This window comes from Triticum aestivum, chromosome 4A, assembly GCF_018294505.1.
Source record: "Triticum aestivum cultivar Chinese Spring chromosome 4A, IWGSC CS RefSeq v2.1, whole genome shotgun sequence".
In the NCBI taxonomy this organism is placed as follows: domain Eukaryota; kingdom Viridiplantae; phylum Streptophyta; class Magnoliopsida; order Poales; family Poaceae; genus Triticum; species Triticum aestivum.
The window spans coordinates 592782479-592795149 of NC_057803.1; positions in this window are offsets into that span (position 1 = coordinate 592782479).

A 12671-nucleotide genomic window follows, 5' to 3' on the forward strand; every position below is an offset into this window, starting at 1 on the left:
GTCCCTGAAAACAGAATTAGCAAGTGCACCACTTTGCAAGCTTGCACAAGTCACCACACATATCCTAAAAATACATGGGTTGCACCTCTGGAAAGATGACAAAACCCTTAACAAAACATATGAAGAACTCACGGGCATATCATGCACACATTAATCATGGCAAAAATGACAAAAGTGCTAAATGAAGTAACAGATCTGGCAATTAACTCAAGTAGCCCTCTTCTAACAACATTTCGGGCATCAAGATGAGCTCAAATGAAAATGATGCAATGGAATGAAATGATGTACTCTCTGAGATGAACATTTTGATATGATATATGCATGAATCGGAGCTATGGGTGCAAAGTTACGGAGCCGCGAACATGAGCATATGGATCAAGAATTTTGGGACTTGGTGAAAAAAACAACCTCCGGAAAAAGTCAACTGGACGAGATGATCCCGGGACAGAGGGATCCGGCGGCGCGGGGATGCATTTGGATGAGATCCCGGTGGATCTCGTCCCGATCCACCGGATCTCACCGGAGAGGACGACGGCGGCCGGGGGGAGGTCGCCGGCGGCGGCGGCGATGCGATCCGGCGACGGCGGGCGGCTGGGCGGCTGGGCGGCGCGGCAGCGGCTGGAGGCGGCGGGCGGCGCGGCAGCGATGGTGGCGGCGGATCCGGCGATTGTCGGCGCGTGCGGCTAGCCGGATGGCGCGCTGCGGCGCCGGCCACCGGGCGCGGGGACGAGGGAGGCGCGAGGGCGCGGGCGTCGCGGGCCGGGGAGGGCCGGCCGCGGGCCGCGGCGGGCTGGCGGTGGAGGCGGCGGGCGCAGCCAACGGGGCGGCGCCATGTGGCGGCGGCGGGCGGTGGCGGACACGTCCGGCTCGAATCGGACGTGTCCGTCGGCAGGAGGAGCAGTTTTAGGGTTTCGGGGAGGACGAAGATCCGAAAACGGAGGGGTGTATATATAGGCCTAGAGGGAGCTAGGAGAGTCCAAATGAGGTGCGGTTTTCAGCCACGCGATCGTGATCGAACGCTCTAGGACATGGAGCAGAGTTTGGGGGGTTTTGGGCCAAATTGGAGGGGTGTTGGGCTGCAACACACACGAGGCCTTTTCGGTCCCTCGGTTAACCGTTGGAGTATCAAACGAAGTCCAAATGGCACAAAACTTGACAGGCGGTCTACCGGTAGTAAACCAAGGCCGCTTGGCAAGTCTCGGTCCAATCCGGAAATGTTTAATCCCCACACACGAAAGAAAGATAGAAATGACCACCGGAGGAGAACGAAGCGCCGGAATGCAAAACGGACAACGGGGAAAATGCTCGAATGCATGAGACGAACACGTATGCAAATGCAATGCACATGATGACATGATATGAGATGCATGACAACGATAACAACACCGGAGACAAAAACCCGAACCCGAGGAAATAAATATAACTTAACACCGGAAACGGCAAGAGTTGGAGTACAAATTGGGAAAGTTACATCCGGGGTGTTACAGGTAATTTGCTTAAAATCCTAATATGCTTGGTATGCAAGATTAATAATAAAAATTTCGTATGAGTGTGTTGAATACTAAGAAGAAATTGATGCTTGATAATTGTTTTGAGATATGAGGATGGTGATATTAGAGTCATGCTAGTTGAGTAGTTGTGAATTTGAGAAATGCTTGTGTTAAAGTTTGTGATTCCCGTAGCATGCACGTATGGTGAACCGTTATGTGATGAAGTCGGAGCATGATTTATTTATTGATTGTCTTCCTTATGAGTGGCGGTCGGGGACGAGCGATGGTCTTTTCCTACCAATCTATCCCCCTAGGAGCATGCGCGTAATACTTTGCTTTGATAACTTCTAGATTTTTGCAATAAGTATATGAGTTCTTTACGACTAATGTTGAGTCCATGGATTATACGCACTTTCCTTCCTTCCACCATTGCTAGGCTCTCTAATACCGCGCACTTTTCGCCGGTATCATACACCCACCAAATACCTTCCTCAAAACAGCCACCATACCTACCTATCATGGCATTTCCATAGCCATTCCAAGATATATTTCCATGCAACTTTTCCACTGTTCTGTTCATTATGACACGCTCCATAATTGTCATATTGCTAGCATGATCATGTAGTTGACATCGTATTTGTGGAAAAGCCACCGTTCATAATTCTTTCATACATGTCACTCTTGATTCATTGCATATCCCGGTACCCCGCCGGAAGCATTCATATAGAGTCATATTTTGTTCTAAGAATCGAGTTGTAATTCATGAGTTGTAAGTAAATAAAAGTGTGATGATCATCATTATTAGAGCATTGTCCCAGTGAGGAAAGGATGATGGAGACTATGATTCCCCCACAAGTCGGGATGAGACTCCGGACGAAAAATAATAATAAAAAAAAGAGGCGATAAAAAAAGGAGAAAGGCCCAAATAAAAAAATATGAGAGAAAAAGAGAGAAGGGACAATGTTACTATCCTTTTACCACACTTGTGCTTCAAAGTAGCACCATGATCTTCATGATAGGGAGTCTCTCATTATGTCACTTTAATATACTAGTGGGAATTTTTCATTATAGAACTTGGCTTGTATATTCCAATGATGGGCTTCCTCAAAATGCCCTTGGTCTTCATGAGCAAGCGAGTTGGATGCACACCCACTTAGTTTCTTTTGAGCTTTCATATACTTATAGCTCTAGTGCATCCGTTGCATGGCAATCCCTACTCACTCACATTGATATCTATTGATGGGCATCTCCATAGCCCGTTGATACGCCTAGTTGATGTGAGACTATCTTCTCCCTTTTTGCCTTCTCCACAACCACCATTCTATTCCACCTATAGTGCTATATCCATGGCTCACGCTCATGTATTGCGTGAAGATTGAAAAAGTTTTGAAAATGTCAAAAGTATGAAACAATTGCTTGGCTTGTCATCGGGGTTGTGCATGATTTAAATACTTTGTGTGGTGAAGATAGAGCATAGCCAGACTATATGATTTTGTAGGGATAGCTTTCTTTGGCCATGATATTTTGAGAAGACATGATTGCTTTATTAGTATGCTTGAAGTATTATTATTTTTATGTCAACATGAACTTTTGTCTTGAATATTTTGAATCTGAATATTCATACCACAATTAAGAAGATTTACATTGAAATTATGCCAAGTAGCACTCCGCATCAAAAATTCTGTTTTTATCATTTACCTACTCGAGGACGAGCAGGAATTAAGCTTGGGGATGCTTGATACGTCTCCAACGTATCTATAATTTTTGATTGCTCCATGCTATATTATCTACTATTTTGGACATTATTGGGCTTTATTTTCCACTTTTATATTATTTTTGGGACTAACCTATTAACCGGAGGCCCAGCCCAGAATTGATGGTTGTTGCCTGTTTTAGGGTTTCGAAGAAAAGGAATATCAAATGGAGTCCAAACGGAATGAAACCTTCGGAAACACGATTTTCTCATCAGATAAGATCCAGCAGACTTGGACCCTCCATCAAGAAAGCCATGAGGTGGTCACGAGGGTAGGGGTGCCCCCCTAGGGCGCGCCCCCTGCCTCGTGGGCCCCTTGAAGCTCCACCGACATACTTCTTCCTCCTATATATATCCACGTACCCCCAAACGATCGGGGACGGAGCCAAAACCCTAATTCCACCGCCGCAACTTTCTGTATCCATGAGATCCCATCTTGGGGCCTGTTCCGGAGCTCCGCTGGAGGAGGCATCGATCACGGAGGGCTTCTACATCATCATCCAAGCCCCTCCTATGAAGTGTGAGTAGTTTACTTCAGACCTACGGGTCCATAGCTAGTATCTGGATGGTTTCTTCTCTCTTTTTGGATCTCAATACAATTCCCCCCCCCCTCTCTCGTGGAGATCTATTCGATGTAATCTTCTTTTTGCGGTGTGTTTGTTGAGACCGATGAATTGTGGGTTTATGATCAAGTCTATCTATGAATAGTATTTGAATATTCTCTGAATTCTTTTATGTATGATTGGTTATCTTTGCAAGTCTCTTCAAATTATCAGTTTGGTTTGGCCTACTAGATTGGTTGTTCTTGCCATGGGAGAAGTGCTTAGCTTTGGGTTCGATCTTGCGGTGTCCTTTCCCAGTGACAGAAGGGGCAGCAAGGCACGTATTGTATCGTTGCCATTGAGGACAACAAGATGGTTTTTTTATCATATTGCATGAAACTATCCCTCTACATCATGTCATCTTACTTAAGGTGTTACTCTGTTTTTAACTTAATACTCTAGATGCATGATGGATAGCGGTCGATGAGTGGAGTAATAGTAGTAGATGCAGAATCGTTTCAGTCTACTTGTCTCGGACGTGATGCCTATATACATGATCATACCTAGATATTCTCATAACTATGCTCAATTCTGTCAATTGCTCAACAGTAATTTGTTCACCCACCGTAGAATACTTATGCTCTTGAGAGAAGTCACTAGTGAAACCTATGGCCCCCGGGTCTCTTTCTCATCATATCAATCTCCATCACTTTATTATTGCTTTTCTTTTACTTTATTTACTTTGCATCTCTGTACCAAAAATACCAAAAATATTATTTATTATCTCTATCAGATCTCACTTTCGTAAGTGACCGTGAAGGGATTGACAACTCCTAAGCGCGTTGGTTGCGTTGAGCTATTGTTTTTGTGTAGGTACGAGGGACTCGAGCGTAGCCTCCTACTGGATTGATACCTTGGTTCTTAAAAACTGAGGGAAATACTTACGCTACTTTGCTGCATCATCCCTTCCTCTTCGGGGAAATCCAACACAATGCTCAAGAGGTAGCATTGCTCCATCCCGAGGAAGCACTCACGCAACATGATGAAGTTGGTGAAGTGGAGGATCTCGGTGGGCGTCAGGTGGTGGAGTTGGCCACCAAATAAAAACAAGTGGCCACGCACGAACCTATGCATGAGAAGGGACAGACCTTTGGACACAAACTGCTGGTGGATCACTCGATCGTTGTCCGCCGGTTACCGGGAGCTTACCCTCCTTCTCCCCGGGCCATGGGAGCACCACATGTCAAGGCATAAACCCATCTGCAAGAAGGACCTTCAGATGTTGTTCTCGGTTGGTCGGGGGCATTTCCCCATGGTGGCATTCGCTACCATCTCTTTCTTGCCTTTACATGCGATGGTGCTCTGGCCACATCCAGTCCGTCCTCGGCCGCCTCCGCTTCCACAACCCTTATCTCTTCGACCGTGGCCCCAAGCGCACATGCCAAGCAGACCTGATTGGGTCGAGGAAGAAGGGAAAAGATTGGGTTGGAGGGTGAGAGCTCACGGCAATGGAGGATTTTCGAGGAAGGAAGAAGAAGCATGTGGAAGAATATGTGTAACGGGGGAAGAGATCACCGTAAAATGTTCCATGCTCTTTACAACCCCGTGGGATGCCCAAATGACCTATTCAATGTGGGGACACATGTACTACGCTCTCTACGAGGTCCCCACTATGTGAGATACGGGCGCAAGCATCCAGGCGCCATCATACCCCCGTGGCATCAAATCTAAGATGGTTGGTTTCCCTCCTATTTGTTGGGAAATGTAGCATGCAATTTCAAAAAAAAAATCCTACACTCACGCAAGATCTATCTAGGAGATGCATAGCAACGAGAGGGGGAGAGTGTGTCTACGTACCCTCGTAGACCAAAAGTGGAAGCGCTTTGACAACGCGGTTGATGTAGTCGAACTTCTTCTAGATCCGACCGATCAGGCACTGAACATATAGCACCTCCGAGTTCTGCACACGTTCAGCTCGATGATGTCCCTCATCCTCTTGATCCAGCAAAGGTGTCGAGGAAGAAGATGAGTTCCATCAACACGATGGCATGGTGACGGTGATGGTGAAGTGATCCGCGCAGGGCTTCGCCTAGCACTACGACGATATGACTGGAGGCGTAAATTGTGGAGGGGGAGGCGCCGCACATGGCTAACAATTGTTCTGTGTGTCCTAGGCGCCCCCTCCCCATGTATATATAGGTGGGAGGGGGAAGGGAGCAGCCATGGGGCGCCCCAAGTAGGAGGGGTCCTATCCCAATTCGCCCCCCCCCCTTCCATATTTTGGGAGAGGGAAAAGGGGAGAGGAATGGGAGAAGGAAAGGGGGGGCTGAACCCCCTCTTTTTCCTTTCCCCACTCGGCCTCCTTCCTTGGGGGGGGGGGCAGCCTTGTGGGCTGGTGTGCTCCCCTCCTATGGCCCATGTGGCCCATATCTTTCCCCGGGGGGTTCCAGTAATCCCCCTGGTACTCCGATAAATACCCGATACTATCTGAAACACTTTTGATGTCCGAATACTATCATCCTATATACTCCCTCCATTTTTTTATACAAGGCCACAAACTCGGATTACAGGTACCAATGTAAAATTTAATGTCTGCTTTACAAGTCAACTTTTCTTCTTGTTTACTGGGACCACTAATACTCTGCATACATGCAAAGAAAGTGAGTGGAGGAAGTAGCTGACTGTCATTATGACAGCATGCATGCAAGTATTAAACAAGTTGTTAGTATGAGAAAATATCATTAATTTTGCCTTGATTACTGTTGGTGGCCTTGTATAGATGAAAAATGTATATTTCATAGTGGCCTTGTATATAAAAATGGAGAGAGTATCAATCTTTGCCTCTCAACCATTTCGAGACTTCTCATCATGTCTATGATCTCATCCGGGACTCCGAACAACATTCGGTCACCAAATCACATAGCTCATATAATACTAAATTGCCATCAAATGTTAAGCGTGCGGACCCTACGAGTTCAAGAACTATGTAGACATGACTGAGACACCTCTCCGAACAATAACCAACAGCAGAACTTGGATGCTCATATTGGTTCCTACATATTCTAGAAGATCTTTATATTATTCCCTTTGTCATTGGTATGTTACTTGCCCGGGATTCGATCGTTGCTATCTTCATACCTAGTTCAATCTCGTTACCAGCAAGTCTCTTTACTCATTCCGTAATACATCATCTTGTAACTAACTCATTAGTCACTTTGCTTGCAAGGCTTCTTATGATGTGCATTACCGAGAGGGCCCAGAGATATCTCTCTGATACTCGCAGTGAAAAAACCTTATCTCGATCTATGCCAACCCAAGAAACACCCTCGGAGATACCTGTAGATTGATATGTCTCTAACGTATCTATAATTTTTGATTGTTCCATGCTATTATATTATCTATTTTGGATGTTTAATGGGCTTTAATATGCACTTTTATATTATTTTTGGGACTAACCTATTAACCGGAGGCCCAGTGCCAGTTGCTGTTTTTTTGCCTATTTTAGTGTTTCGCAGAAAAGGAATGTCAAATGGAATCCAAATGGAACAAACCTTCACAAGGATATTTTTTTGGAACAAACGCAATCTAGGAGACTTGGAGTAGAGGTCAACGAAGCAACGAGGCGGCCACGAGGTAGGGAGGCGCGCCCCCCACCCTAGTGGGCCCCACGGAGCTCCACTGACCTACTTCTTTCACCTATATATACTCTTATACCCTGAAAACATCCAGGGGAGCCACGAAACCACTTTTCCATTGCCACAACCTTCTGTACCCGTGAGATCCCATCTTGGGGCCTTTTCCGGTGATCTGCCGAAGGGGGGTTCGATCACGGAGGGCTTCTACATCAACACCATTGCCTCTCTGATGACGTGTGAGTAGTTTACCACAGACCTTCGGGTCCATAGTTGTTAGCTAGATGGCTTCTTCTCTCCCTTTGGTTCTCAATTCAAGTTATCCTCGATGTTCCTGGAGATCTATTCGATGTAATACTTTTTGCGGTGTGTTTGTCGAGATCTGATGAATTGTGGGTTTATGATCAAGATTATCTATGAACAATATTTGATTCTTCTCTGAATTATTATATGCATGATTTGGTATCTTTGCAAGTCTCTTCGAATTATCAGTTTGGTTTGGCCTACTAGATTGATCTTTCTTGCAATGGGAGAAGTGCTTAGCTTTGGGTTCAATCTTGTGCTTCTCGATCCCAGTGACAGAAAGGGAACCGACACGTATTGTATTGTTGCCATCGAGGATAAAAAGATGGGGTTTATATCATATTGCTTGAGTTTATCCCTCTACATCATGTCATCTTGCCTAATGCATTAATCTGTTCTTATGAACTTAATACTCTAGATGCATGTTGGATAGCGGTCGATGTGTGGAGTAATAGTAGTAGATGCAGAATCATTTCGGTCTACTTGACACGGACATGATGCCTATGTTCATGATCATGCCTAGATATTCTCATAACTATGTGCTTTTTTATCAATTGCTCGGCAGTAATTTTTTCACCCACCGTAATATATGCTATCTTGAGAGAATCCACTAGTGAAACCTATGGCCCCCGGGTCTACTTTACATCATATAAGTTTCTGATCTATAATTCTAGTTTACTATTTATTTTGCAATCTTTACTTTTCAATCTATACAACAAAAATAACAAAAATATTTATCTTATTATCTTTATCATATCTCACTTTTGCAAGTGGCCGTGAAGGGATTGACAACCCCTTTATTGCATTGGTTGCAAGGTTGTTATTTGTTTGTGTAGGTACTAGATGACTTGCGTGTAGTCTCCTACTGGATTGATACCTTGGTTCTCAAAAACCGAGGGAAATACTTACGCTACTTTGCTACATCACCCTTTCCTCTTCAAGGGAAAACCAACACATGCTCAAGAGGTAGCATAGAGCATCTTTATAATCACCCAATTATGTTGTGACGTTTGATAGCATACAAGGCATTCCTCCGGTATCCGGGAGTTGCATAATCTCATAGTCGAAGGAATGTGTATTTGAAATGAAGAAAGCAATAACAATAAAACTAAACGATCGATATGCTATGCTAATGGATGGGTCTTGTCCATCACATCATTCTCCTAATGATATGATCTTGTTCACCAAATGGCAACACATGTCTATGGTTAGAAAACTTAACCATCTTTGATTAACGAGCTAGTCTAGTAGAGGCTTACTAGGGACACGGTGTATTGACTATGTATCCACACATGTATCGAGTTTCCGGTTAATACAATTCTAGCATGAAAACATTTATCATGATATAAGGAAATATAAAATAACAACTTTATTATTGCCTCTAGGGCATATTTCCTTCAGTCTCCCACTTGCACTAGAGTCAATAATCTATTTCACATCGCCATGTGATTTAACACCAATAGTTCACATCTTTATGTGATTAACACCCATAGTTCATATCGCCATGTGACCAACATCCAAAGGGTTTACTAGAGTCAATAATCTAGTTCAAATCGCTATGTGATTAACACCCAAAGAGTAATAAGGTGTGATCATGTTTTCCTTATGAGAGAAGTTTAGTCAATGGGTCTGCCACATTTAGATCCGTATGTATTTGAAGGAAATATGCCCTAGAGGCAATAATAAAGTTGTTATTTATATTTCCTTATATCATGATAAATGTTTATTATTCGTGCTAGAATTGTATTAACCAGAAACTTAGTACATGTGTGAATACATAGACAAACAGAGTGTCACTAGTATGCCTCTACTTGACTAGCTCGTTAATCAAATATGGTTAATTAAGTTTCCTAGCCATGGACACAGATTTGTTATTTGATGAACGGGATCATAGCATTAGAGAATGTTGTGATTGACTTGACCCATCCGTTAGCTTAGCATGATGATCGTTTAGTTTGTTGCTATTGCTTTCTCCATAACTTATACATGTTCCTATGACTATGAGATTATGCAACTCCCGAATACCGGAGGAACACTTAGTGTGCTATCAAATGTCACAACGTAACTGGGTGACTACAAAGATGCTCTACAGGTGTCTCCAATGGTGTTTGTTGAGTTGGCATAGATCGAGATTAGGATTTGTCACTCCGTGTATCGGAGAGGTATCTCTGGGCCCTCTTGGTTATGCACATCACTATAACCCTTGCAAGCAATGTGACTAATGAGTTAGTTACGGGATGTTGCATTACGTAACGAGTAAAGAGACTTTCCGGTAACGAGATTGAACTAGGTATTGAGATACCGACGATCGAATCTCGGGCAAGTAACATATCGATGACAAAGGGAACAACGTATGTTGTTATGCGGTTTGACCGATAAAGATCTTCGTAGAGTATGTAGGAACCAATATGAGCATCCAGGTTCCGCTATTGGTTATTGACTAGAGACGAGTCTCGATCATGTCTACATAGTTCTCGAACCCGTAGGGTCAGCACACTTAACATTCGGTGACAATCGGTATTATGAGTTTATGTGTTTTGATCTACCGAAGTTGTTCGGAGTCCCGGATGTGATCACGGACATGACGAGGAGTCTCGAAATGGTCGAGACATAAAGATTGATATATTTGACGGCTATGTTCGGACACCGGAAGTGTTCCGGGAGGTTTCGAATAAAACCGGAGTGCCGGGGGGTTGCCGGAACCCCCCCCCCCCCCCCCGGGAATTTGTTGGGCCCTTAGTGGGCTTTAGGGAAGAGAGAGGGCAGCAGCCATGAGGTGCCCCCCAAGGGAGTCCGAATTGGACTAGGGGAGGGGGGCGCGGCCCCTCTTTCCCTCTCCCTCCCCCTCTCCTTCCTTCCCCCCTCCTAGTAGGACTAGGAAAGGAGGAATCCTACTCCTACTAGGAGGAGGATTCCTCCTCCCTTGGTGCGCCCTCTAGGGTCGGCCAAGCTCCTCCTCCCCTCCTTTATATATGGGGGAGGGGGGCACCCCATAGACACACAAGTTTATTGTTTAGCAGTGTGCGGTGCTCCCCTCCACAGATTTCCACCTCGGTCATATCGTTATAGTGCTTAGGCGAAGCCCTACGTCGGTAACTTCATCATCACCGTCATCACGCCGTCGTGCTGACGAAGTTCCCCCTCGACACTCAGCTGGATCTAGAGTTCGTGGGACATCACCAAGCTGAACGTGTGCAGATCGAGGAGGTGCCGTACCTTCGGTGCTAGGATCGGTCAGATCATGGAGACGTACGACTACATCAACCGCGTTGTCATAACGCTTCCACTTACGGTCTACAAGGGTACGTGGACAACACTCTTCCCCTCTCATTGCTATGCATCACCTAGATGGATCTTGCATGTGCGTAAGATTTTTTTTTCAAATTATTGTGTTACCCAACAGTGGTATCAGAGCCAGGGCTATGCGTAGATGTTATATGCGCGAGTAGAACACAAAGGAGTTGTGGGCGTGGGTATATACATATTGCTTGCCGTCACTAGTTGATTCTTGATTCATCGGTATTGTTGGATGAAGCGGCTCAGACCGACATTACGCGTACGCTTACCCGAGACTGGTTCTACCGACGTGCTTCGCACACAGGTGGCTGGCGGGTGTTTGTTTCTCCAACTTTAGTTGAATCAGTTTCAATGAACAGGGTTCTTTCTGAAGATCAAAAAGCAATCACTATACCGTGTTGTGGTTTTTGATGCGTAGGTAAGAACGGTTCTTGCTAAGGCCGTAGCAGCCACGTAAAACTTGCAACAACAAAGTAGAAGACATCTAACTTGTTTTTGCAAGGCATGTTGTGATGTGATATGGTCAAGACATGATGCTAAATTTTATTGTATGTTTTTTTGTAACAGAGTTATCGGCAACTGGCAGGAGCCATATGGTTGTCGCTTTATTGTATGAAATGCAACCGCCATGTAATTGCTTTACTTTATCACTAAGCGGTAGCGATAGTCATAGAAGCAATAGTTGGCGAGACGAGAATGATGCTTCAATGGAGATCAAGGTGTCAAGCCGGCGACGATGGTGATCATGACAGTGCTTTGGAGATGGAGATCAAAGGCATAAGATGATGATGGCCATATCATATCACTTATATTGATTGCATGTGATGTTTATCCTTTATGCATGTTATTTTGCTTAGTTCGGCGGTAGAATTATAAGATGATCTCTCACTAAATTTCAAGGTATAAGTGTTCTCCCTGAGTATGCACCGTTGCTACAGTTTGTCGTGCCGAGACACCACGTGATGATCGGGTGTGATATGCTCTACGTTCACATACAATGGGTGCAAGCTAGTTTTGCACATGCGGAATACTCAGGTTAAACATGACGAGCCTGATACGTCTCCATCATATCTACTTTTCCAAACACTTTTGCCCTTGTTTTGGACTCTAACTTGCATGATTTGAATGGAACTAACCCGGACTAACGCTGTTTTTAGCAGAATTGCCATGGTGTTATTTTTTTTGCAGAAATAAAAGTTCTCGGAATGACCTGAAAATCAACGGAGAATTATTTTGGAATATATAATAAATATTGGAAGGAAGATCCACGTCAGGGGGGCCTCCACATGTCCACGAGGGTGGGGGCACGCCCCCCTTCCTCGTGGGCCCCATAACGCTCCACCGACCTCAACCTGGACTCCATATATTCACTTTTGGGGAGAAAAAACCAAGGAGAAGGATTCATCATGTTTTACGATACAGAGCCGCCACCAATCCCTAAACTCTCTCGGGAGGGCTGATCTGGAGTCCGTTCGGGGCTCCGGAGAGGGGAATCCGTCGCCATCGTCATCATCAACCATCCTCCATCACCAATTTCATAATGCTCACCGCCGTGCGTGAGTAATTCCATCGTAGGCTTGCTGGGCGGTGATCAGTTGGATGAGTTTATCATGTAATCGAGTTAGTTTTGTTAGGTTTGATCCCTAGTATCCAC